This window comes from Lacerta agilis, chromosome 3, assembly GCF_009819535.1.
Source record: "Lacerta agilis isolate rLacAgi1 chromosome 3, rLacAgi1.pri, whole genome shotgun sequence".
Lineage (NCBI taxonomy): Eukaryota > Metazoa > Chordata > Lepidosauria > Squamata > Lacertidae > Lacerta > Lacerta agilis.
Window position 1 is genome coordinate 60,308,109 of NC_046314.1, and position 24,766 is coordinate 60,332,874.

The window sequence follows — 24,766 nt, forward strand, 5'->3', positions numbered from 1 at the left end:
CCGGTTTGAAGTTCACGTCGTGATAATTGTTTCATAATATTTGAGCTGGCAATATACCGCGAACCCCAATGTGTGTAAGGGCTAGGCGATATCTGGTTTTCAATATCGCGATAACTCGCCGTGCTCACTCATTTCATGCCATATAGAACATACACCATTGAGATGATCATAGTGTCTTCATTCCTTTCTACAACAGAGCCACTTCATTATCTTCCTAGTCTCCACCACATGCCAAAGCCCAAGTGAAAAACTAAAATGTGGCAATCTGGGAGAATCCAAAGAGGTAAAAAGCTGGACTGGAATTATTCCCTCCTGGGCAAGAAACTAGAAACTGAGTTTATTAGGAACTTGATGGAAACATAGAAGAAAAGGGTATAAACACCTCTTAGCGTTGCTGAGAGATGTGGCTGCTGAAATTTAGACCAGCTGAGAAAGCAATTCTGGGATATTACAAAAATGCCAAAAATTCTCATATACTGAGAAAATGCAAGTACTGATACTGAATTTTTACTCCCAATTTGAAAATTTGATCAACTTTGATCAACTTTGTGTTAAAATGTCATTTGATGTGATGGAGTTAAGGGCATTCTCCATGGCTGGCTAGTTGTGAAGGGGCACGCTCATAGGTGACCAAAAGGATGGGGAGATCTGGCTCCCGAGTGGAATTGCTAAGGAGCTGTGTGCGTGTTAAGATCGTTAAGATCACAAATGTGTAATTCAGTGTGACTGGAGGCAGGTGTTTATTTTTATTTTTATACTGTTTTGATTGATTTGTTGTTCATTCATCTCATCTTTCTATGCTATCAATATGCTATTCCTGCTGCTGCTGCTGCTGCTGCTTCCTTCTTGAATTACATGCGGGGTCTACCCCTTTATTTATTTATATATATTTATATTATCAATCAATCAGATTTGTAGACCGCCCTTCATCCAAAGATCATGGGGCAATTTACAACATAAGAACACATTTGGGGGATGTGAAAGAGAAAGAAGTCCTCAAGGCTCATTTCCCTAAAGTATAAAGACGTATTTCCATAAAATAATAACAAACAAACAAAATACACACACACCCCAATAAAATCAGAGATGGCACAATGAAGGGATATGACATTACAATATTCTCTAATGTTTGGCGTTATCAGTAGGTGCAAATGAAGTCAAAGCAAAAGAAAATATTCACAGCATTCTAAAAAAAATCCTGAAAGACGGAACTTCATTAAATGCTTTCAAAACATAACAAAACAAAACCTGATAGCAGTTCCCACTCAATTTTAGAACATTGGTCTGATCCAGCACAGCTGCTCCTAAGGACTATCTAATGGCCAGCCAGGTGTCCCAGAAAAGCCCACAGGACAAGAGTGCAAATGTTGTAACCCAAAAACTGGTATGCAGAGGCGTGTTGCCTCTTATCTTCTTATAAACATCATGATTAATAGCCACTGACAGCTTTATCCTCCATTTAAAATTTTCATTGAAAATGAAAGTCTATGCCTGGTGCCAAATATTTAAAAAACCACAGAGATGTATTTTCTTGTTTGGCTGATTCTTTAAAGGCTGAATTAATCATTACTCTCACGATCAGATTTTTAGTTAAGCTCCATCAAACTGTAGGAGACCCAACATCTGGACCACATCTACATGGGCACAAACAAAAGCCAAGGCTTCATCTATTCTACATTTAGACAGTTGTCTGTGTCACTATAGAGCCGTTGCACTCAGATTACACTGTCTGCACTGCATTTGATAGAGAGGCTGCTGTGGCTGACATCATCCCACAGCACACAGATACATCTTTGCTCAGAATACGCCATCAAAACATGTCAGTTTCTCAATCTGCCGGTTTAAAAGAAAACCTGCCTGCCAGAATTCAAGGAGCACATCAGCATGCTCATGAGAGAACGAGCACTGGCAAAAGAGACGGGAATGAGAATGTGGCAGGTGCTTCCCATGTAGACAACTCTCTTGGAAACCAACCATTTTGAATGAAGGGATAATAATAAAACTTGAGCATTGCATCCAGTCTGAAAGTGAGCTTCAGTTTTCAAAGCGGCAATGCCTTCCTTTACGCATACAATACATACATGTACCTAAACATATAATGCAAAGCATTTACCTCAAAGTTGTTAGGCTTGCCCTCTTTCCTCTGAAGCTGTAGGCCGCAGCTGGATAGCTTGAACTAACATGTGGGAAGGCTTGGCAGACTCTTTTCTTCTTCATTCACATCTGGAGTTGGAAAGGGATTTTCCCTGAAGTAAAAAGAAAAAAGGAAAAAAAGGCATGAGGTAATTTGTTCAGAGTCTTTGGTTATGTTTTTTCTTTCTTTCAGGGTTTTGTTTTTGTAAATCTAGTAATGCCAGCTTGCATTCAGAAAGCATAGTTACAATCCTGGCTGCCACTGAAAATATGCCCTCTCTCAGACCAAGGATTTTTGTCTTTAATGTGTTAAAGAGAACTCCAGTAGCATTCAGTTCTGTCACATGCACTAGTGGCACAGAGCCACCTTCCTGACACCAGTATTGCTGCAGCTTACCTAGGCAGGGATTGCAGAGTGGTGCTGAGTCGGGGCTGTGCAGACACACTGGCAGAGCTAATCGAGTCTGCATAGCCTGGACCTCACCTCCACCCTGTCTATCCAGGTAATTGCTGGTAATCATGGGAGTGGCTCTGAAATGGCTTGAACCAAACTTCTATCTAGCTTGCCTCACTTCTGCAAGCAGCAAGAAGTTCCAGGTGGAGCAACACCAGCATTATTTCGCACCAACTGAGAAAGCAATAGGGACTTCCATGATGCCTTTGTAGTATTTGCTTTAATTATAAAGATTAGAAGAGCACAGTAGAGGCAAACCTACTTATTCTACACACACACACACACACACACACACACACACCTGTCCAAGAGGTCACCCCAGTTTAGCTGACCTCCAATTAAATTCTCCACTCCTCTCCAAATTCAATATCAAAGCTGGCTGTTTCTCACAAAATATATTCATTTGCTGAAGACTGCCCCAGGTCTGCAGGTAAACTGACTGTTCAGAAAAGCATTCATAGTCATTGATAAGCATGAAGTAATTTTGGCAAGTTCCTGACTCCCACAAGGCAGCCTATTAGGAAAAGACCATAGTAATAGAGGCAAATTCAAAGTAATCAAGACAGCCCAGACACAAAACGCTATGTTGTTCCTCACATCCACCCTAAAAAGAGGTTGATTCTAACAATGTACGCAGAAGGAGAGGACGTGAGGAAGTCAGTTAAGGAATGAATGATTATAGTTATTATAGGTGTTTTTTGTTGTTATTGTTATTTTTTTTCTTGATTTTTGTATTTTATATTTTTGTAAAAAAAATTGTTATAGTGTGTAGTGTTAGTTCTTCATGTTTGTGTTATATTGTTGAAAACTCAATAAAATACTATTTTAAAAAAAACAAAACAGAGGTTGATTCACAGTTACAGGTGGGAACACACCCCCTGCTGCACTTCAGCTTCTGGTAGTACTTTGCTGTGTTAGAACTGCATCCCATACATGGAAATAATAAGGCAAATTGATAGCTCAGTTGGTATGAGACTTGGCATAAGACTCTTAATCTCAGGACTGTGGGTTTGAGCCCCAGGTTGGGCAAAATATTCCTACATTGCAGGGAGTTGGACTATGATGCTAAGACTGGCGTTGATCCTGAATCTTAGCTGTAATTTTTTCCTCAAGGACTATGTGGAGGGAGGGCAGGGTGTAAAAAGTAGTGGTTTCAACCCACCTTTTAAAATCTACTGGAAAAATCAGGAATGGGTAGAAGTTGTTATTCTGAAGGAAGTGATAATATTTGGACATTGGTTTCTGTTTTAGATCTCCTCTGAAACAGGTGAGGCTAACAGTGCAATAATAAAGCACCTGGCAAGTGTTGAATGCATTGGACATACAGCAAACCTTGAAGCAAGCCTCAATATTACAGGGTAGTATTCATCCTAGGACCAAGGAGATTGGTCCATCAGCACAAGCATTTCTGCTTGCCCAACAGTACAATCATCCCCCTGTCAGCTGTACTGGGGAGTCGCCCAACCCTCCAGAGCAGATCTGAAGGTGGGGCATGGAGTGAAGTCCTTGTACTCACTTCCACTCGCAAAACTACTTAGATGAATATGCCCCTTAATCCCCATGTTGCATGTGGAGGGGGAAATCTTTGCTTAAGGCCTTTCAATTAGCTTTTAGGAAGTAATCAGAGGAGCAGAGTTCTTCCATGGCTGCCTCTGAATTGCAATACTCAGTTCCTCCTACTGCTCTGATCAATTTAGGTGAAAGGCACTGGGAAAAAAATTAATTATAAAAAGTGCACTCAAGGTTGAAATGAGATGTGAACAATGAATTTCCAGCTCATTCTCTTAGCTACTGCACTAAACTATAATACAGTCTATTGTCTGAAGATAAAGGTATTTTGATGGTTATGGCTGTTGGTGTTGTGTAAATCTAATTTACATTTAATTGCAACTACAGTTGTCATGATTCTTCAAAAAATGTGGTTCCCAGATCTGTTGTCTTTTCTGCAGAGACAAGATCAGGCCCTGGCCAACATTTTAAAAGAGCTTGGATTTGCAGCTTGGGTCTGTGGCTTAGGTCTGTGGCTGCTGTTGCTGAATACCAGGTCCACTCTGAGTGAGATCTTCCTAATCCAATATCTGATTATGGATCAGGAGGCTGGTCTGTTCTGCATCACTGAGATCTGGGTGGGTGAGCAAGGTAGAGTTGGTCTCACCTGTGCCCAACTGGCTACTCAGTGCAGAATCAGAGCAGAGGATCGGGGGGGGGGGTTGCTGTGGTCTATAGAGATTCCATCTCTCACTCCAGGCTCTCTGCCCAGTTGAGGGGGAATCTAGAGAGTGTGTCCCTGGTGTTGGGCAATCAGGCAGGTTAGGGATTTTGCTAGTTTATTTCCTGCCTTGCTGCCCAGCAGTCTCCTTGTCTGGGCTGACAGAGCTGGTTTTGGAGGTGGTGTTGAGGACTCCCAGACTTCAACATCCATGCCAAGGCTCAAGACATAATGGCTGCCATGACAACTACAGGGCTGTCCCAACATGTCACTAGCCCAACCCATGTGACAGGCCACACTCTGGACTTCGTTTGCTCAACTGGTCAGGAAGAGGCACTTCTCTTCCTGTGCCTCCCCTGTCAGAGGTCTGGAGGGTGGGAACACGAGAACTGTCCTTTTCTGCAGTGGCTCTGCATTTGTGGAATGCTCTCCCCAGGGAGGTTCAGCTGGTGCCTTCATTATACACTTATAGCCACCAGGCAAAAACGTTCCTCTTCTCCCAGGCCTTTGGCTAACTAAACAATCTATGGCCTTTTAAACTCTGTGTGTGGTGGGGTATTGTTTTTGTTTGTTATTATGGTATAATCTAGAAACACCAAATGCCAACCCCCCCAGAATTGTATATACAATAGTAAATTCATTGGATATAGTAAGCTAGAATGTCTGGGAGACAACGAATCTGGTTCCCTTGCCCCTGCCAACTAGCTTTCTATAGGCAGAGATTTCATGATGTTATGGGGTATTTTATCAAGTATTCAGAATGACTGCCGTACTGTGGTCTCAGAGATGCTGTACCTCATGTTACCTAATGAGCATGTGGCTTTTTAGATAATTGGAAATGAACACACTTTAAAATTCACCAACCATTCATTTTTGTGCACTAGTTCTAGAATCTTGGCTGAATGAAGTTGAGTCCCAGCTGGCCAATTACTGAAATGTACAATTCCTGTATAGCACTGAATCAAAGTGAGCATTTCCAGTGACTGGTGGAGCAAATACCAATTCACAAAAGTACTCATAAAACAGAAATTGCCTTCTCCCCATCCCACACCCCCTCCTAGCCTTATCTGGGAGCACAGATGAGCTCTCAGTTCCAAGAAAATATATTAGCAATGTTAAAAATAGAATTTCCACCAGACAGCAAAGAAATTAAGAGACACGGCTATATGGCATGCTCAAAATCTTCATGCAAGTTACTTGTACACTGAGTACATGTATAAAAACTGAGAAGTAAAGAAGAACCTAGCATTGCCTTATTATGCAAAGGATTAGCAAATTTGATTGATGTTTAGTACTATTAAAGCAGTAGATCCTATAAATTTATTGTGCAATAAGGTTAAACTTTCAAATCTGAATGTAAATTGACATTCTTAATAACTTCAGGTGTGTGAGAGAGTGGCCTATTTCAGAACTGGGAGTGGGGGGAGAACATATGATCCAATGCTGCTGGGCTCTAATTCTCACCAACCCCAGTCAGCATAGCCAAAGGTGATGCTGGGAGGGTTGATGGGAGATGTAGTCTAACAACATCTGGAGAGCCACATCTTCCATATCCCTGTTTTAGAGGTACAAATGTGCCATGTTCTTGTTTACTTGCAGGCAAGTTGTCATGACAACAGACATAGTTGTCTCAGCTGGCTTTAACCATTTCACTCACTTTTCCATAGAGCCTCTTCCTGCTATACCAGCACATCTTTCAATCATTTGAAGGCATCCATTGATGCTGCTGCCTCACCACTCAGCAATTCTGCAGCTGGCCATAAACTGCACTTCCTCACAGTGATAACATGACCATGGGGGTGGGCGGAGACTACAGGTCTCAGCCCAGGCCCAAGGCCCATTAATATCAAGAATGGATGGGCTTGTTGGCACCCATCATGGGGTGTGTGTGTGGTATCCACCAAACAAAAATACAGCCCCATTTTCACAGAACTAGAATTCCCAAAGATGCTTCCAGCCACAGAAAGAGGCACTCAAAAGATAGTGTGTGTATATCTGTACTGAAGGAAACTAGGCCTCTTCTGCAATACTATGTTCCTGCTGATTTGTGTGCTCAGCTGTGGTAAAAGAGCTCCCTTCATTTCAGAATGAAAAAATAATGTTTTTGGCTGGTCAGAGGTATAATTTTAAATTTGTGTTTCCCCACCTTAAATAATGTGGTTGTTCCATGGTTTCTGGTACATTGCTAGTAATTACGGCAGCAAGGCAATATGAAATAAAAGGTAGATTTCGTGGCAATATGAATGTTTTTTTAAAGAATAGTTTAAACAATTCTTTAAACTATTTTGTGGTTTTAATTTTGCTGATATGTTTAACGGTTTCATCATTTATTTTATTGAAGGATACTAAGTTCTCTTTTTATGTATGATACTGTGAAACCAATTCTAACTCTGATATTGTGATTTTTCAGCAGAAAGGAAATCTCTAAGTATATTATTTATCATTTCAGCTAATACAAATACAATGTTTAATTTATGGTGGCAAATTCTTACCACCAGAATTTACCACTTAAATATCACAATATCATTCAAGTAATCTGCTGTAGGTGCAATAGTTTTAATGCCTGCTGCAATAGAATCCCTTTCATTTCAAGGCAATTAATCAACCCACATGCCCATTTCCATCACATGTGCAGATGGGTTCCTTCCACTGAAATGAATGGGCACTATTCTCCATTTAGGAGTGACATTGGAACATATGTAGCATTCTGGATTGAAAGGCAGGAGATGTTTCAGAAATAGAGATATTCTAACTTGACTCACAAATTCAATCTTAGGAAGTTAAAAGCTTTCTCCTAGTTTTTAGGTGAAGCCATTAATCATATCAGTAAAAAGGACTTCAATTAACGTTCCAAAAGTAAGTATTAATTTAGAGAAGATATCACCCTTCCCAAAGAAATGTCCTTCACATGGCCTGAAACTAATCTGGCTAAAGCACTAGGCTATAGCAACACAGTGGAATGGATTCAGGTGCTATTTATGTGGTTCTGACCTCCGTTTTCAGTCGCATTCCTGGCAGTCCCTTGGAAATATTAAGAGACATGCCAACACATTACTGGGCTGTGTGAGCTGTGGAACTGAAAAATTCCCCCCTCCCTTTTTCTTCATTGATCATTTATTAAAATCCAGTGAGGAGGGAAAGCCAACTTTTAAGTGCCTGCCTAGTGTCCTCATTCAAATTTGTGAATCTTTCCTGTCTTACTTAATGAATGGTCTGTAATTTTCTTACATTTCAAGGGCAGGTCTGCATAAATCCACACTGTGCTGGAAACCTCATTTTGGATTCTTCCAAGGAAAGTTATTTTTACAAAATATTTTTCTTCCTCCCTTCTCTTTCAACAGGATTATCTGGCTTTTTTCATATCTTATGTTTTCCTGCAGTCACTTTTGCTTCGGGAAAATAAATCGCTCCCAGATGGTATCCTCCTTAACGAGTCTGCCAACCCAAATAAATGGCATGCCATTTACTGGCAAGGTGGCGGTACTGATTCAGACCCCTTGGATTTTCCATCAGATCTCTCTTGGCTTGTACAGAAAAATTCACACAAGGATGGGGGGGGGGTGTTCAGTTCGTTATATATTTATTTGACGGCTAGGCAGATATGTGGCATGGGATTGTTATTCATCTAACAAGCAGGTTTCACCCAAGTAAGTAGGCAGTGGCTGTGCTGCCTTTATTTCAGTCCCTCACTGAGAAACGACTTGGTCTGATGACAGATGCCAACCATTCATTACAACTGCTTTCTGAACTCAGCCAAATTTAAAGCTGGTTCATGCATGTATGTTCATGTCTTGAGTACTCCACACTTGTTGACCTGAAACTGAGTGTGTGAGAGAGTGTGTGCAGATATAGATTCTATTTGGACATAATGTCAAACTATGGCTTGGTGATATGAGAATGAGCCTATGGCGTGTACACTCTGATTTCCCCTTGAGATTAGGTTGTACAATCCAGGATTCCCCATCCTTGCGCCCTCCTGATATTTTGGATTACAAATCTCTGATCATGGTCATGCTGACTGAGGCTGATGGGAGTTGTAGTCCAAAACATCTGGACAGCATCAGGGTGGGGAAGGCTGGTGCAAACCAAAGTTGTCGGTGTGGACTCTGAAAGAATTTTTGCAATGAGCCACAAACTGGAATCTTGGCACACAAGATTGCAATTCCCTCACTCCAAATGGATGGAGGTTTTTTTCCCCTGTTCAACATTGGCCCTGTGAAATAGTCCAAGGGGAGTAAAGCTTCTGAAAGGGTTCGTGGAAAGTGCCCCCCGTGATGAGCTGTTCCCTCCCTCCTCCGTGCCAAACAGCTTATTGGCACGATTACCAATTGTCTTGGAACATTTACATGTGGGCACCATTTGATCAGAGCTTTCACTGTCAGGCTAGTATCATTCTGACCTAATCCTTCCTAATTATGCCTTCCAATTATTATTATTTTTTATATATTTTAAATCCATATGTCAGCAGAAGAGAAAAGCAATTAGAAAAAAAGATTCTTTTTGGCAAGGATTATTTGTGAGCAGACCAAAAACTACGTGAGTCCAATAAGCTTTAAAGATCTCCATAGTCTTCTCATCACTCACAGCATAAAAATTGGAAACATTCCTGGCCTCCCTGAAGTCCTTATAAATCACATATCTTTGTTAGCCTTGACTTTGTTTCTTCTGAGGGAAGGATGTTGGCAAAACTGAACAGCGCTGGAGGAAATCTAGTCATCTTACAAAAAAGGGGGGGGACCAACCCCCCCCCCCCAAAAAAACCCCACATACCATGTATCCAGCACAAAAGCTTAATAATGAGTTTTGAAAATCTCGTTCAGGGAACACTTAATATTTTTCAACTGGAGTAATGAATTCCACAAACTTCTATGATTTATACGTACATTTTGTAAGTTTGGCAATTCTGAAAGGAGAAGGTTATTGAGGCCAGGAGGACTGCTTAAAGTGGTGCGGAGGGTGCATTTCTGACAAGGGATGCCATCCAAATGTAGGCTCAATGCAAAGTGGGCAGTGCCAAACACTCACATAATCTCTCTCTCTCTCTCTCTCTGAACACACACACACACACACACACACACACACACACACACTGTCGTTTGAACCTCAGAAGCTGCCTCCTACTGAGGCAAACCAGCGAGCTCAGTATTGTCTACACTGAGTGGCTGTCCAGAATTTCAGTCAGGAGATGCTGGAGATTGAACCAGGGACCTTTTGCATGCAAGGCAGATGTCCTACCACTAAGCTATTAGCTGTTCATCACTGTATCCACATCCTGAGCTCTGTGTAAGCTTTCCTGAACAGGGTGGCTAGTTACAAATTGCCAATTGTGTGTTCAGACCCAGAGACCTTCCCCCTAAATAAAAACACATTTGACTCAAATTTTAGTTTGGTTTTTGGCAGAATTTAGGCCACAACTTTATTGATTATAGAAAGTGAGTTGTTGCATAGGCTCTGGTTCGACTAGCTCCCTACACCCTTGCAGGTAGCGCTGACCCAGAGCTCTATCATAGGTCAGCCAAGGGTGAACACCTGAGGTAGGTAGAAAGCCCGGGTACAGGCTATGTCCACTCCCCCAGATGCTCCCCTGGACTCAGGCATGGGCACAACCCCCTCTTGGGGATTGACCAAACCAAGCTGAGTACCTGGATTCCTTTAACGGAATACCCTACACATAGGGATGGCGAGACCGTTCTCCCATCCCTATCACCTGAACCAGTGCCTATCCGCAACCTTACAAGTTGTGACGATTTGCTACGTGGCAGGCAAAACCCAAATGGCAACAGCCAATCAGCCAAGTGTGGAAAATTTCTGCCGTGCCCCTGTCCCGACGACAGATGACACACGACGGCATAGCAAGGTCAATCGCAAAATGCCCTAAAAGTAGGGAGAGGTGGGCAGGTGTTCCGATGCACGAGCCGAAAGAGGAAGCTCTGGGTCATATGCATAGGTATATATAGGTCCCTTGATCCATTTAGACTGCACCCCATTGGCCAGATTAAACCCAGCAATGAGGGACCTACTAGTCAGGTGTTGTGGCTGTCCAATATACCCATCCCCAACACGAGGGTCAGTCTCCAGGTCTCACCACAACACATGCCCTCTTTTAGGGAGGACATGCTTAATAATAATAATAATACTGAATAATAATAAATTTTAATTTATACCCCCCCCTCCCTGGCCAGGGCCAGACTCAGGGCAGCTAACACCAAATATGAATTACAATAAAATGTAATAGAAAACAATAACAACAAACAAACAAACAAACAGTTAATTAAAATACAGCTTGAAATGCAGCCTCATTTTAGTAGTAGCCCATAAATCAAGACCATAAAGGGAGGAAACATCAGATATTCACCCGAGCCAGCTATCTATGCTGGTCCTACATGGGCCAGCAAAAAAGCCAAGGGGAAATTTATATACCCCATATAAGGGGTCAGAGTGAGTCTAAGCCGAAGGCCAGGCAGAACAGCTCTATCTTGCAGGCCCTGCGGAAAGATGTCAAATCCCACAGGGCCCTAGTCTCTTGTGACAGGGGGAAATGTGTCACCCACAAAAGAAGACATAGATTTGCATAGACTTTGTCTGGGCTAATTTATATGTAGCAGGTGCACATTTAGAAAGAATTAGTAAAAAAAAAAATAGAAATACAGCACCTGTCACCATAAGTGCAGAAGGCTGACCAGGTGACCTCTATGCCTACTCAGTCTCCTCGCCAGGTGATGGGTGCTGAGGGGCAATTTCAAGGCCCCTGCTCCCCCTTTCTGGTGGATTTTTTAAAGAAGAATTGAAGCAGACAGCTTTTCGAGTAGAGGACTTTTCCACTGTAAGAGGTTACAGACTTTGAAACAGACTTTGCTTTTACTTCATTTCATCCAGTCCCTCAAACCGCACCCTGCTAGTAAAAATCAAGTAGACTTCAAAGAATGTTCCAGCAGCTAAATGCAGTGGTGTAGCTAGCTGCTCAGGCGCCTGGGGCAATGCAAATGCCCTGAACCCGAGGGCGGGGGAAGCCAGGGCAGAGCACACTGCATGGAACCTCCATGGAGTCCGCAAGTCCCATGCTGCCGTTTCGGGCAGCGCGGAGCCTGCAGTTGCCCGAGCCACCGCATCACTCCCCAGGAGAGACGTGTGGGTCAGGTGCGTTGCAGGCCAAGCCCCGCGGTCACCCCCCTCAATGATGACACTGGGCTGGACCACAACCACCGCATCCCCCTTCCTATGCCACCATCTAAATGTGAGCTCTGAGGAAATGGTGGTGGGTCTCTGTGCTGTTCTATCTCATCCAAATAGCAGTGCTATTTTTCTAGAAAAACAGGTGCTGAAACTCAGCGTGAACGCCTCCTTCGTTCTCTTATAATGGCAATGGCACCCACCTGAGAGGTGCCAGAACTGAGTTCTGGCGAGTTCTGGCTGGAAAAAAGTCCCGAGTTACAGCACTGAAAACTGCAAAATATACTTAACAATGATTAGCCAAGTCCCCCCCCCCCAAAAAAATTTTTTATTAAAGAAAGATTAGAAGTACCTTGCAAGCAATGAAGGTTTTTAAAATAAGCTCAAAAAGCAAAGGTTTGTCTGCTGGGAAAAGATGATATCACATGATGTAAGGAGGATATTTCTGCCATTACCACCACAGCAGTGAATTGCCAAGGATAATTTAAAAGAAGAATTTGGAAGCCTTCTTTCTATTAGCGGGTAGAGATGACCCATGTGTCAGCTGCCTTTTTCTGCTTGTTTCTCCCTATGTGGCCCTCTAACGTGGTAACACTGGGCAGAAAAATGATGATTAGTCACTGCCCTGCTTGAAACATAATGAGCTATCATTTTTCACAGAGCCATTTCAGATGATTTTCCTGCTGAATGTGCCAGCTTTTACTAAGGCCACTCTTTGTTTTCCTGGTCTGCTCCTGTGCATTGAATAATCTGGTCCAACAATTTAGCAAGTGAAGCTTTTCTGCAACTTACCTCCATGCCAGGAAAACCTTCCGTGTAGCCAGCTGCTGTTAAATCCCCAGAAGCAGAGCTGTGGAAACAGATATCAACTTGATTCTGGACAGCATACATGTAAACATGAGATTCATACCCCCCCAATATATATATATATATATAGAGAGAGAGAGAGAGAGAGAGAGAGAGAGAGAGAGAGAGAAACCCGAAATTAAATACAACTATTAGGACGGTTAAACTAATAAAATGTCATAATTAAAAATAGAGACAAATCTAAAATATGTATCAATACTTACAAGCTGGTATTTGGTGATGCAATAGACAAAGCTATAGACCAAAAAGAGATAGCATGGGGTACATTCTTTTGATGAGCTGGTAACAAATTAGTCAAACTAACTGAACACAAATTATAAGCACACAGAACAAAAACCCTCTTCAGGAATGCAGAAGAGTGTGTGTGGGCCCTGCCCCCTCCAACTTCCCTGTGTGTGAAGGCCCCACCCCTCTGATCCCAACTTTAATATATACAATGTGGATATCTGAAGACTGCAGAGAAGTCATACCACATCCAGCTTATTGCACTGGGTTCCCTGATTGCAAGAGGAAAAACTAGCTATGGGTCAATGGAAAGAGGTGGAATCCCCCTTTAAGACCCTCACACTTAATCTGCAAAGGTTTGGAGAGGAACCAAACAGATGTCAGGATGTTCAGGTGGGGTCTATCTCTACTCCATCTTCACTTTAAGCACACCTGTGTTATTTTGGATGCCTGAAGAGGGCTATAGTCTTTCCTTTATTGTGTCATGTAGGCATACACACACACACACACACACAATCCTAGTGATTCTTATGAGAGAGTTGATAACAGCTGTGGCATGCAGAGGTTTTAACAAAGCCACATGCGGTAATTCTAAGCAAATCTGTTTCCATTTTTTATCCTCTTTTTGATGGTGTATGAATAGCCCCCCTTTTCAAAAATTGTGTGTCTCAAGTACAGGACATATACCGGTAAATGGGACTGGTGAGGAATGCCCATGTATTCACAAATGGCATTTCTTAATGGATAGAAACTCAAGAGTAATTATTCAATTTGCAAGAAAAAGTAATGTCTGAATTGGAACTGAGCTTTGTTTTCATGTACATGTTTACCGCTTGATCTCTGGAATATCAAAAGATTACTTACATGTGTGAAAGGGAAAATAAGTAAAAACAGATAGAACTATCGTACAGCCCAATGCTTTTCACAGGAGTCACTTTCAATATTAAACTATTAGCCATCAAGTATACACTGCCATAATTAAGCATAATGACTCCAAGTGATATTTGTGTATGTGTGGTTGGCGGAGAGAGAGAAACAGTCCAAAGAATGATTATGACAGATTAGTCAGTTTCACACCGAGTACATTTCTGTTGAACAGACACACAAGAAATAGAGCAATGTTTGGCTCAATATATCTACTGCAGAAAACTGAAATGTCATTATTTCTCTTCTATTATTTTCCACTAATCTTATTCAAAACCAGCACTTCAGGTTCTTTTGTTATTAAAAAAAACACAATCCTTAAGTGTATACAGTTTTACTCATAAGGGGAGGTTAAAAGATTTACAATGAATAATCCTGTTTCTGCACCAAATCCAGTTTTGCTTAAGGGCCAGATTTCCATAACATCTGCTTTTATAATAGAACTCTTTTTTTTTTTCATCATAAAGTAAATGAACCAGCTGAAAAAAGTTCCTTTGTTGTCCTTTCTGCTAGGAATCTGAGAACAGCCTAGGCAGTGCCTGCTGACATGTTCCATGTGCTGAAGCTTATAAGGGAAAAAAGAGAATTCAGAGCAGCACCTATCCCAGCACTTGCATTTCACTGCTAATATTTCACTCTTCAAAGAGTGCATTGAGGAACCAGCTCCCACTTTATACATATATGTACAATTTCAGATCTTATCAGTTTGGTCTGTTCTATAACATAAAAACAGTAGGTTGCATTTGCGGTAGCCTTGTCTTCTTCACACATGTTTGGCCCTGGGGTCATATTAGGCACCCTAGTTTGGCCCATGAGACTGTTATTCCAACATTTGGAAGGGGAATGCAGGAATAATAGAAGAGTGCCTCTGTTAGGGACCAAAAAGGGTTGAACTGAGGAAACTTAGTGATATGCGTAGGTGCCAACTCTATGGGACTGAGGACAGCTCAGCGCCTGCCTGCCCCCCACAAGTATATGGGGATGGGGCTTAGTCCCTCCCCCATTCTTCAGGTGCAGGGCCCCACCAGGCCTTCCCGCAGTGGCGGAGGGCCTCCCCAGGCTTCATGGCCTCCTCCTGTCACATATGTGTGTTCCACTTGTGACATCACATGCACCCAACAAGCCCCCCCCCCAGCAATGCCATTTGGAACTCGGCACCTCTGGTTACATGTGAATTGCACCAGTCAAATGAGAGGGAAAGTGTTGCTGAAACCAACGAGTTGTCTGGCTGTGAATTTGTGGCCCCAGGTGAAAACTTGGTAGTGTGGCCTGTCACAAGCACTAAAGTTTTTGACTTTCTAGTCATTTTAACAAACCTATTTAAACCCTCGTGTTACTTGCATGTACTTACAAAGCCAGTTCAGCTATTTCCCATTCCCCAAACAGGTCTTCTTTGGCTAAGGTTAAATTAAAAGTTTCTATTAAAAGGAGTATTTCTAGGGCTGAATCGGGGAGTCTTGCTCTGCCACTGTCCATGCTACACCTGTTTTGTGGATAAATGGGAGATTTGTTTCCAGTGTTGTCCCTTTGGCATTTCTCCCCACCAATAAACATGCCTTCTAATAAAATTTTAAAAGTCACTTCGTTGCAGGATTTCATCATTAATCTTGTTCCGCTAGACCATTAGGATGCCAAGATTAACACCAACCTTAGAAAAAGCAATTGAACTGTAAAGGTATGTTGGCATCCTGTCTGGCACACAACAGGCATTCATTCTGGGCAGCCGCGTGCTCCCCGAGCTTCTCATAAAGGGGGGCTTTAAGAAGGCTATGTACAAGATCCAGATATAGAAATGTGAGACCAGATGGCGAGGTAGTGCTTGCTGCATTGACATCAATGAAGCAGCGCCAGTTTGCACTAGCTCAAGCCAGACCTAGCATGACTTGCTAAGAGCAGTTTGTTGTATAGAAGCGACATGAGCTGAATGATCACATTATGCTCCCTTCCAGTTGACATAGGCAGCCATTGCCATGTGATTGTTTACATGATCCAACTCCAGATGGCCTCATGGGCCACAGTACGATCTTAAAAAGACCATAAATGTGCCTGAGATGTATATTTTTAGGACCAATCCTATTTTTTGTGTGACTACACACTTTGTAATTGCAAGTTTTTTAAAATTGTTGCTAATGTCTTAAATTGTTGTGATCTGTCTGGGGGGAATCTTAAGGTGAAGATTAGGAAATAAATTAAAATATAACAACAACAGTAACAGTAATAGTAATAAAGTCGTACCTTGGATCTCAAACGCCTTGGCTCCTGAACAAATCAGCTCCCGAATGATTGAAACCCGGAAGTGAGTGTTCCGGTTTTTGAACGTTCTTTGGGAAGCCAGATGCCTGACGGGGCTTCCGCAGCTTCTGATTGGCTGCAGGAGCTTCCTGCAGCCAATCAGAAGCCACGCTTTGGTTTCCAAACATTTTGGAAGTCGAACGGACTTCCGGAACGGATTCCATTCGACTTCCAAAGTATGACTGTAGAAGAAAACACCATCGTTATGTATCAAAAAGCAACTATGAATCAAGTGTTCCAATAGTTTTCAGCTGTAGGGCTGCTAAAAGTGACTAAATTACTGGTACAGTGAGAGTCATGTGGCTAAGCATAACTAGGTCAAACCTCTTCACATGTTGAGCTTCTCAGGTAGACTGGGGGCTTGACTACTTAGTTCCTGACAAAGTGAGGGGAAGTGGACATAGCTAAGCTGGGTATGACAGCTTACTCTATGGTATTAACCCCTACATGTGTTAATTAGACTTGGTTATATGAGGCTGGTTATCCCGCAGCCTTGCCTTAGAATAACAGGCTCCTTTTGTGTTCCGCTTTCTCCACAATTCCATGCACAGACACTAGGATCTACCTCTCCTCCCTGACTCAGAGGACTCTAGTCCCAAGATCCACATTCATGCTGCAGTGTTTAGCAGCCCTGTCAGGTCCAGCTTTCCTGGGACCTAGAATCAGATTTGACATAGAACTTGCATCCACTGGGAATTCAGACCATCTCCTTTCCTAAATGGATGTTCCTTTGTGCTACATCTCGATGGGACTATAATATCATCCGAATCATTTTCACAGTGAGAGTTAGTTCAGTGTTTTGCTCCACTTTGGGGTACACACCATAGGCTGTGTAAATAATGGCATGGGGGTAAGGATACTCTTAAAATAAATTGAAACATTATGATAGTTGAACACTTAATCCTAAAAAAAATTGCCAAAAAAGGTCCTCTGTTGTTTCTTGGGATGCTCCTTAATGAGTTGACCAGAGTCCAAGGAGACTGAAGTGCAGCAGATGTTTAGCACTTCCTTTTGTTGGATGCAAACGCAGTCCCCATTATTTCCCAATCATGAGGAGCCTCGCCTCTTTCTGGGAAAGAAACCCTTTGCTTTTGCTGTCTAGCAAGTTCCTTTGTTTATCAGTGACATACTCAGGCTTTGGCAACCAGCAGTGTAATAGAGATATGTCAATGGAAACTGAACAACAAAATGGGAATTCCGAGAGGAGTCCTGGCTCCATCATTTTGTCTCTAATTTGGGTGATTTACAGCTTTACTGGAAACAGTTGACATCTGGGATTATCACATTTCATTCCATGGATACACAGAAGGCTGATAATGCACCTAATAACAGGCCTGGGGAAACTTTGGGCTTGGTCTGATACATACAGAAAAATGTTCAGTTATGACAGCAACTGACATCATTTGGTTGTGTCTCTGAGCAGAATATGCTGGGAGAATCTTGGGGTGGTGCAATTGGCTATGCCAGTTTGGACTACAAGTCTACGATGCTGCTTTTGAATCCACTAAGCATCTCCTTGCACCTAAAAAGCTAGTGTATCAGGGAAAAAGGAGTTGATTATATCTGGGAACATTCCTAAATGTGACACACACATCCCCGCCCACCTGCAGTGTGTATGAATAGCAAAGTCATGTTTTCACCACCTCAGAGCTCAACACCACATTCTACTGCATGTGTAGGACCAGGACTGAATCTACACTGACCTTTTTAACGTTATTAGAACGATAATAGCCATATCGTTTTAAAACGGCAGGGAGAATACTGCTTTAAAGAGTTTATTACCTTAATGTTGGTTCCTCCATAACAGCAGTTTCCCTTACTGCCTGGTTTCTGGTCACTCTGCAGCACCCTCAGTGTCACATTTTAATAACGCATTATTAATGTTCTAAGCTAAACATAATGTGTCACTTACATTTTGAAAATCTTTCCTTAACCCTTTCTTAACATTATAAACCATGAATGTACATCTGCCCCAGGTCCACTTTCTCTGCTGAATCACACGCATTGGCCCATTTTGCAAATTGTATGCAAGAACAATAATGAACCTTGGGCTCGCATGCTCTCTCACATAGTCTCCTCTCCTACACAGCTGTGAGGAGATGGGAAACATCAGTTTCCACTTTTAAGCTAACTAGAGTTCCCCATTAGATCCAAACTTAGGTTAAGCTATGGGTTTGCTAACAAGCAAAGAACATAACTATGGTTGATCCTGGCTTGTTCAAAGAAAGTGGAGTTTAAACTAACCAGAGTGACCTATTAGCAATTGGTGACCACGAAGAATGGCAATAGTTCTGTAGTCACAAAGGTGTCAAGCAAATAAATTTTATTAATAATATTGTGTCATCTATACAAGTGCTCCTAATATAATTTTCTATCTAACTATTCCATTATTCCGAAAAAAAGATCTTGTTTTGTACTGGCCATTGCCAATTCACTCAAGGGAAGACCCACTGCTTGCTTTAGAGTAAGTGGGATGTCATTTGCATTAATAATTGGCAGGATAAAAGTGATGAACAAGGGGAAAGCATCTGGGCCTGCTGTTTGTCCAGATGGCCTCATCTAAGAATTAGTATACAAAGGGGTCTTCAACATTATTTATTCAAATTTTAGGGTTGCTTTGCAGTACAAGGACATGAAAGATAGTCATAGGATCAGCAAAAGAAGCCAGCAAAAGAGTTCCAACTTAGCTTTCATAGTTTGTCGTTTGTAGGGGATCCCATACCTGGAACTGAAGCAAAACAGGTAGAATAAGCTTTTTGTGATGGTAGTTTTTTGGTGTTCTTACTGCTTTTAGGGAATAATCCCAAAACCTGGCGTTGATGGTGAGGGCCAGGATGACACATAGCGCCTCCTCATATAGCTTTCAGACTATGGCTTTTCTTCTGTTGGGTTTTGTAATTTTCCATGCAGAAATTACAAGATGCACCATAAAATGGTGTATGACAAATAGGGCAGATGTGGTACCTATTGTCTCCTCTACATTTTATTCATTCTGCATAGCTAATCTAGATTAAATTTGCTATTTTGATAGACTGAAGAAGAGACCTATGTAATGCTGAATGAAAGGGAAATGAAAAGTTTTCACAAAACACTGAGTAGCATTATAGTCTGGCAAATTTGCTTATAACTTACAATAACATTGCACAGTATGAGAAGCATTTTGTCCAAAGCTTGTATAAAGCATTGTATTCAGCACATCACATCTGGGAAATCCAATGCGAAGGTGCCATTTTATAAACTATTTTCAGTGCACAGTAAAGCAAGTTTTCTTTGTGAAACACATAACATGTGGAGATGTATTTTCCCCCAGTGAGTGTTCAGCTAATCTCAATATCAGATGCCTGGTGTCAGGTGATTAGGACAACGCATGAGGAATTTGTTATAGACAAATGTGGACGGCAGGAGGGAAGGGCGGAGGGGAAACCTGCACATCTTTTTCAGCCTTGGGCTCCTAACTACAAATGGAATTTATTATCTGAAGACGTGGAATAGCTCTGTGTAGAATATTATCTGCAGTTGCTACCAGACAACCAACAGTAGCAACAGAACTTCCCTATGATTGGTGGTGAGCAGGCAAAGCTAAGCGGTTGTCCAACAAAATGCAACCACTAACTTCAGTAGAATTGTTCAGATGATTAATATTTATTGCTGAGAACTTTATTTAGTGATTTTTATTTGCACTGAAAGTTCTATAGGCACAACCTGTTGATTAATTTTTGTTCTGAAGCCGGAACATTTCCCCATAGCATCTACACAATGTCGTTGGCATAAAAATGGAAGCTCAGGATACTAAATCTAGAGGTCTAATTTCAAAACAATATGAATTTCTCCTAGAAAATGAATTTAGCAATTTAAATGGTGCTAAACTGATGTGGAAGAAAGACCTACATTGTTCCATCAATGAAGATGATTGGAATAGTCTGTGATGACAGCCACCATACAAATCCATCTCCATGAGAAAAAGATAATTAACTCTGGAATTAATCCACAGGTGGTATTTAACCCTTGCAGACTGCCATATATAGCTCCTACGTCCTTGCCAAGATGTTGACAAGAAACATATACATATGTGATGGTCCTGTGCCAACATACAACCCTCCTGGAACTCAATTTTTCAAGAAATAGGTAAAATTATTAACCATGTGATTGCTGTCTCCCACCAGATGACACTTATAAACTTATCTGAAACAGCACAGTTACTTACACACTACAGAAAGGTGGTGTCCCATTTATTATTGGCCCCCAGGACTATTATTGTCAGACACTGGAAAGATTTAAATGAGGCTAACCTCTTCACATGGTACAATAAAGTATGGGAGATAGTCCTATTGAGGGGGAAATCTACTTGCAAATTAGAAGTAGCAAAAGGATGACTCACACAATTTAAACCCACATCAAACATTTGGATGTCTATGGTTGCTTTAAGAAAATACAGATGACAATCTGCCCTCTCTACATGCAGCAATGTATAAGTGCAAAACAGACCATGGTTTTATTTTTCTGTTAAGAAATGTATAAATAAGCTTCTGATTAGTATCTTTCCATGGCACCCTGACCTTTTAATTGTTTATTGAATAATTCTTCATTATTATTTTCAGCTGCAATTAAAAATTTGTAAACTTTATTCCACAATTATTTTGAATCTCTATCTTTTTAAAATAAATAAAGATTACTTTTAAAAAAAGAACACCCCAAAATGGATGCTCATATTTTCTCCCCATTTAATCTGCAATTATCCTTTCTGGGGGAAATCTGCTAAATTTAAAAAGAGTTGAAAGGAAAACACCCAGATGGCTATCACCTCTAGAAGCAAAAGTCCATAAAAGAGCAAATATGGACAGACAATGGCCGAAATACAGTGACATTTTGATACAAGAAGGAGAACATTTAAAACTAAAATCATATGAACAATTGAAAGGAAATGTAACGGATTGGTTACAATATTATCAGATTAATGAATTATTTAAGTCAGATAGAAAAATTGGTTTTCAGTTAGAAAAATCTAAGTTGGAGACGGAATTGCTAGAGCCGAGATCAAAAAATTTATCCAGAATGTATAATTTATTGCTTGAGTGGCATACAAAAGATGAAATGGTAAAATCAACAATGATAGATTGGGCTAAGGATGTGGGGCACAATATTATGTTGGAAGATTGGGAAAGATTGTGGAAAACTGGTATAAATTTTTCAGCGTGTAATATGCTTAGAGAGAATATTATGAAGATGATATATAGGTGGTATTTGACACCGGTTAAATTGGCAAGAATATACCATGGACAAAGTAATAAATGTAAACACGTAGAAGGAACTTTTTTCCATATGTGGTGGATGTGCCCAAAGGTAAAAGACTTCTGGGAAAGGATTTATAATGAAATGAAGAAGGTGTTGAAAAACACATTTAAAAAGAAACCAGAAGCCTTTTTACTGGGCATCCTAGGCCAAGAAATCCCAAAATGTGATAGAACTTTATTTATGTATGCCACAACAGCGGCTAGAGTTTTGATAGCTAAAAACTGGAAGACAGAGGAACTACCAACGATTGAAGAATGGCAGATGAAAATGATGGACTATATGGAACTTGCTGAGATGACCGGGAAACTCCGTGACCAGAGGGACGACGCGGTGGGAGAAGAATGGAAGAAATTTAAATTGTATTTTAAAAAGTATAGTAATGTTGAAATTTAGAAGGAACTTGGAAGAAAAGTTAGACTGCAGATTTAGAATTATGTTAAGTGTTAAAGAAATGGGAAATAATGAATTAAGATTATAGTTAAAGAAATGGATAGGATCTTTTGAAAAATAAGGTTTGTACAATGTAAAGAAATTACTAAAGATGAATGATAATGAACGCAGGAAGGGCAGATGGGAGGAAGTGAAATTACAATGTTAAGGGAAGAAGCAATTTTTAATGAATTATTTTTTGTTTTTGTTTTTTGTAGTTTGTATTGGTTTTTATTATTTTTGTAGTTTGTATTAGATGTCTTTGTTTGTTGTATGTATTTTGTTGATGTTTTGAAAAAGTTAAAAAATATACTTAAAAAAAATTAAAAAGAGAACTTGGTGCCAACAACTCATTTGCAATGTTTCAACAACCCTTTTACAATATGCCTCTTGATTTGCAGTCAAACTCTCTATTACTAAGCTATTCCTTCTCACGTGTACATGAGATTATGGACTTCTCCAGGAAAACACCACAAACGTCCTGCCCTTAATAGTCTTTCCTCTTTGTCTAGGCAAATGTGCCAATTTCAAGAACTGCAACTGAACCCCGAGAGGAATAAGGGCAGAAAGTTGTAAGCTGCCTTCAGAGGTGAGAAGAGGCCAGGAGGTCTGTCTGTAATGCTTTTGAAAGAGGTTTACTAAACTAGAAGCTGTGAATGGCCACCCAAAATTTAGACTGTGTAACCACTGGGACTCTCCCTCCAAACACTCTCCCACAAGCAAAGTCCTCCGCCTTGCTGTAGCTACAACTAGAACCTTCTTTCTGAGAAAAGAACACAAACATCACATACACAGAGAGATCTCTGGTGCTATTCTTTGGGCCAACACTTCAGATTTCTAGGAGCACCAGGGACTCCTGCCAGCAAGACTGGAAGAAAGCTGCTTCTGTTCACCAGCACACACAGCATCTGTCTGCTTGAGGTTTGCCGGCAAGTGGAAAGTGCAGGGCTGTCTTCAGTCGTTTTTGTAAGAAACATACTGAAGAGAAGGCATGGAAGGAGGAGATGCCCAGACTTAAAATGGTGGCTACTCTACCTTGTTTTGGGTGTTCAGCGCTGCACAAGATTACAATTGCACGAAGGGGAGTGCACTTGTTGGTCACCCTGCCCTGTCACACCCCAGACAGACCACCCCTGCCACCATCTGTTCATTGGGACTATTCTGTGTACATAGGTTTCCCTCACAAATGAGAACCCTGATTAGGCAGGGGGTCAAATCGTTTGGGGAGTCTAGATATGTAGGGCGGGCTCCCTCTTTTATACCTTCAGCCCCAACTCTTGGTCATGGATGGAACCAAAGGATATGTCTCAAGGCAAGGCCAGAGAGCATGACCCCACTCTCCTCCTTTACATTATGGTAATCACACGGCCCATAATGCCTGAATAAGTCTTCTAGCTCTGAGCCATGCCTTTGTACACTTGGGACTCAAAGTGTCTCAGAGAAAAGGGAAGTAAGGGCAAGTAAGGCAGGATTTTTTGTTGCTGTTCTTTTGACAAACCTTTCGGGTGTCTATAAGATTCCCTGGGGACCCAGGAAAATACAGAGAAATGCTGCAAGCTTCTTTCAGTTTTGTTACCACAGTTTTCATATCAAATAGGTTCTTACATTAAGATCTACCAAGATTATTCATAGGTGTCTGCCTGATCGAGGGGGAGAGAGAGAGAGAGAGAGAGAGAGAATGAGAATTTGAGTCCTAAATAAAACCTGGGTCAGAACTACTCCAGATTTTTGTATGCTCGGACATACCATCCAACTTTTTCAGACCCAAAACTGGGATGTGCTCCCAGGCAAGTCACATGACCTGTGCCTTGCTCTTGCCTGGAAAAAGTGCTTTTTTGGGTTGAGAGTACAGCGTGAGAGTGAGAGACAGGCAGCCCAAATGGCGACTGCAATCTTGCACAAAGAAACGGCATGTCTCTTTTTTCGGGGCATTTGGCAGGTATGCTTGGACTGCGAAGGTAACCTCCGGACTGTCAGTATTTTGAAGGGAAAGATTAAAGTGCATACTGGAAATTTAGGCTTGCACAACTAACATGGGTAACACTGTGTTTGCACAACTAATGTGGATAACCCTAGTGCAATAAATCCACTTTTTAAAAATCAGATTTATTTACTTATTGTGTTTAAGAAAGGGACTGGGAAATCTATGTACTGAAAAGTGTGATATGAATGATTAATGAGAAGATGTATAAGCACCTCAGAGGAATGCTTGTTGCTGTCTAACAAACCAGAACAAATGCTCAATAAAAACAGGGCATAGTCTGACTTCTACATAAGCATAGTGCAAGCAAATAAACAGATCATGGGGAGGAACTCAAGAAAATTTCTAACCATTCCTATATCAGCCATACTCCCCTCATGAACACTGCAATAAAGTTACTATTATGAGCCACACCCAGAGCCTCACTCACCAGGATACACTGGCAAAAGGAAAGGAGTAGTCTATTGGTCCTCTTGGCTTGCTTCACCTGCTATGTTCAGTTTTAGTTCTGGCATTACAAGCCACAGTCTGCCTGTAGGTGTGCTGGCTGGGGCAAAATATCTGGAGGGCTACAGGTTCACAAAAGCTGCTTGGACTAATGGTCCAGTTTTCTAAGACTTTAAAAACTCCGGATCAGAACAGTGGGAAGAAACTAATTTCTTAGTTTCTTTCCTTGAAGCTCCATCAAGGATTCCTCTGCCCAAGATGCAAAAGCATATTTTACCTTATTTTGCTCTAGGGATCTGGGAATCAATTCACATGCCCTCTCTCTGTCCAAGATGTGCTCACA

General features: G+C 41.3%; 1 long non-coding RNA gene across 2 annotated transcripts in view; it reads right to left on the bottom strand.

The window, feature by feature from the left end:
* LOC117043819 overlaps positions 1-24,766 on the bottom strand; it is a 53,035-nt gene that overhangs the window by 8,211 nt on the left and 20,058 nt on the right. For both annotated transcript variants that reach the window (XR_004426237.1, XR_004426238.1), the window contains exons 2-3: positions 12,759-12,816; positions 2,114-2,246 (exon numbers count right to left, since the gene is read on the bottom strand). This is a non-coding gene — a long non-coding RNA (uncharacterized LOC117043819). The remainder of the gene's footprint in view (positions 1-2,113; positions 2,247-12,758; positions 12,817-24,766) is intronic.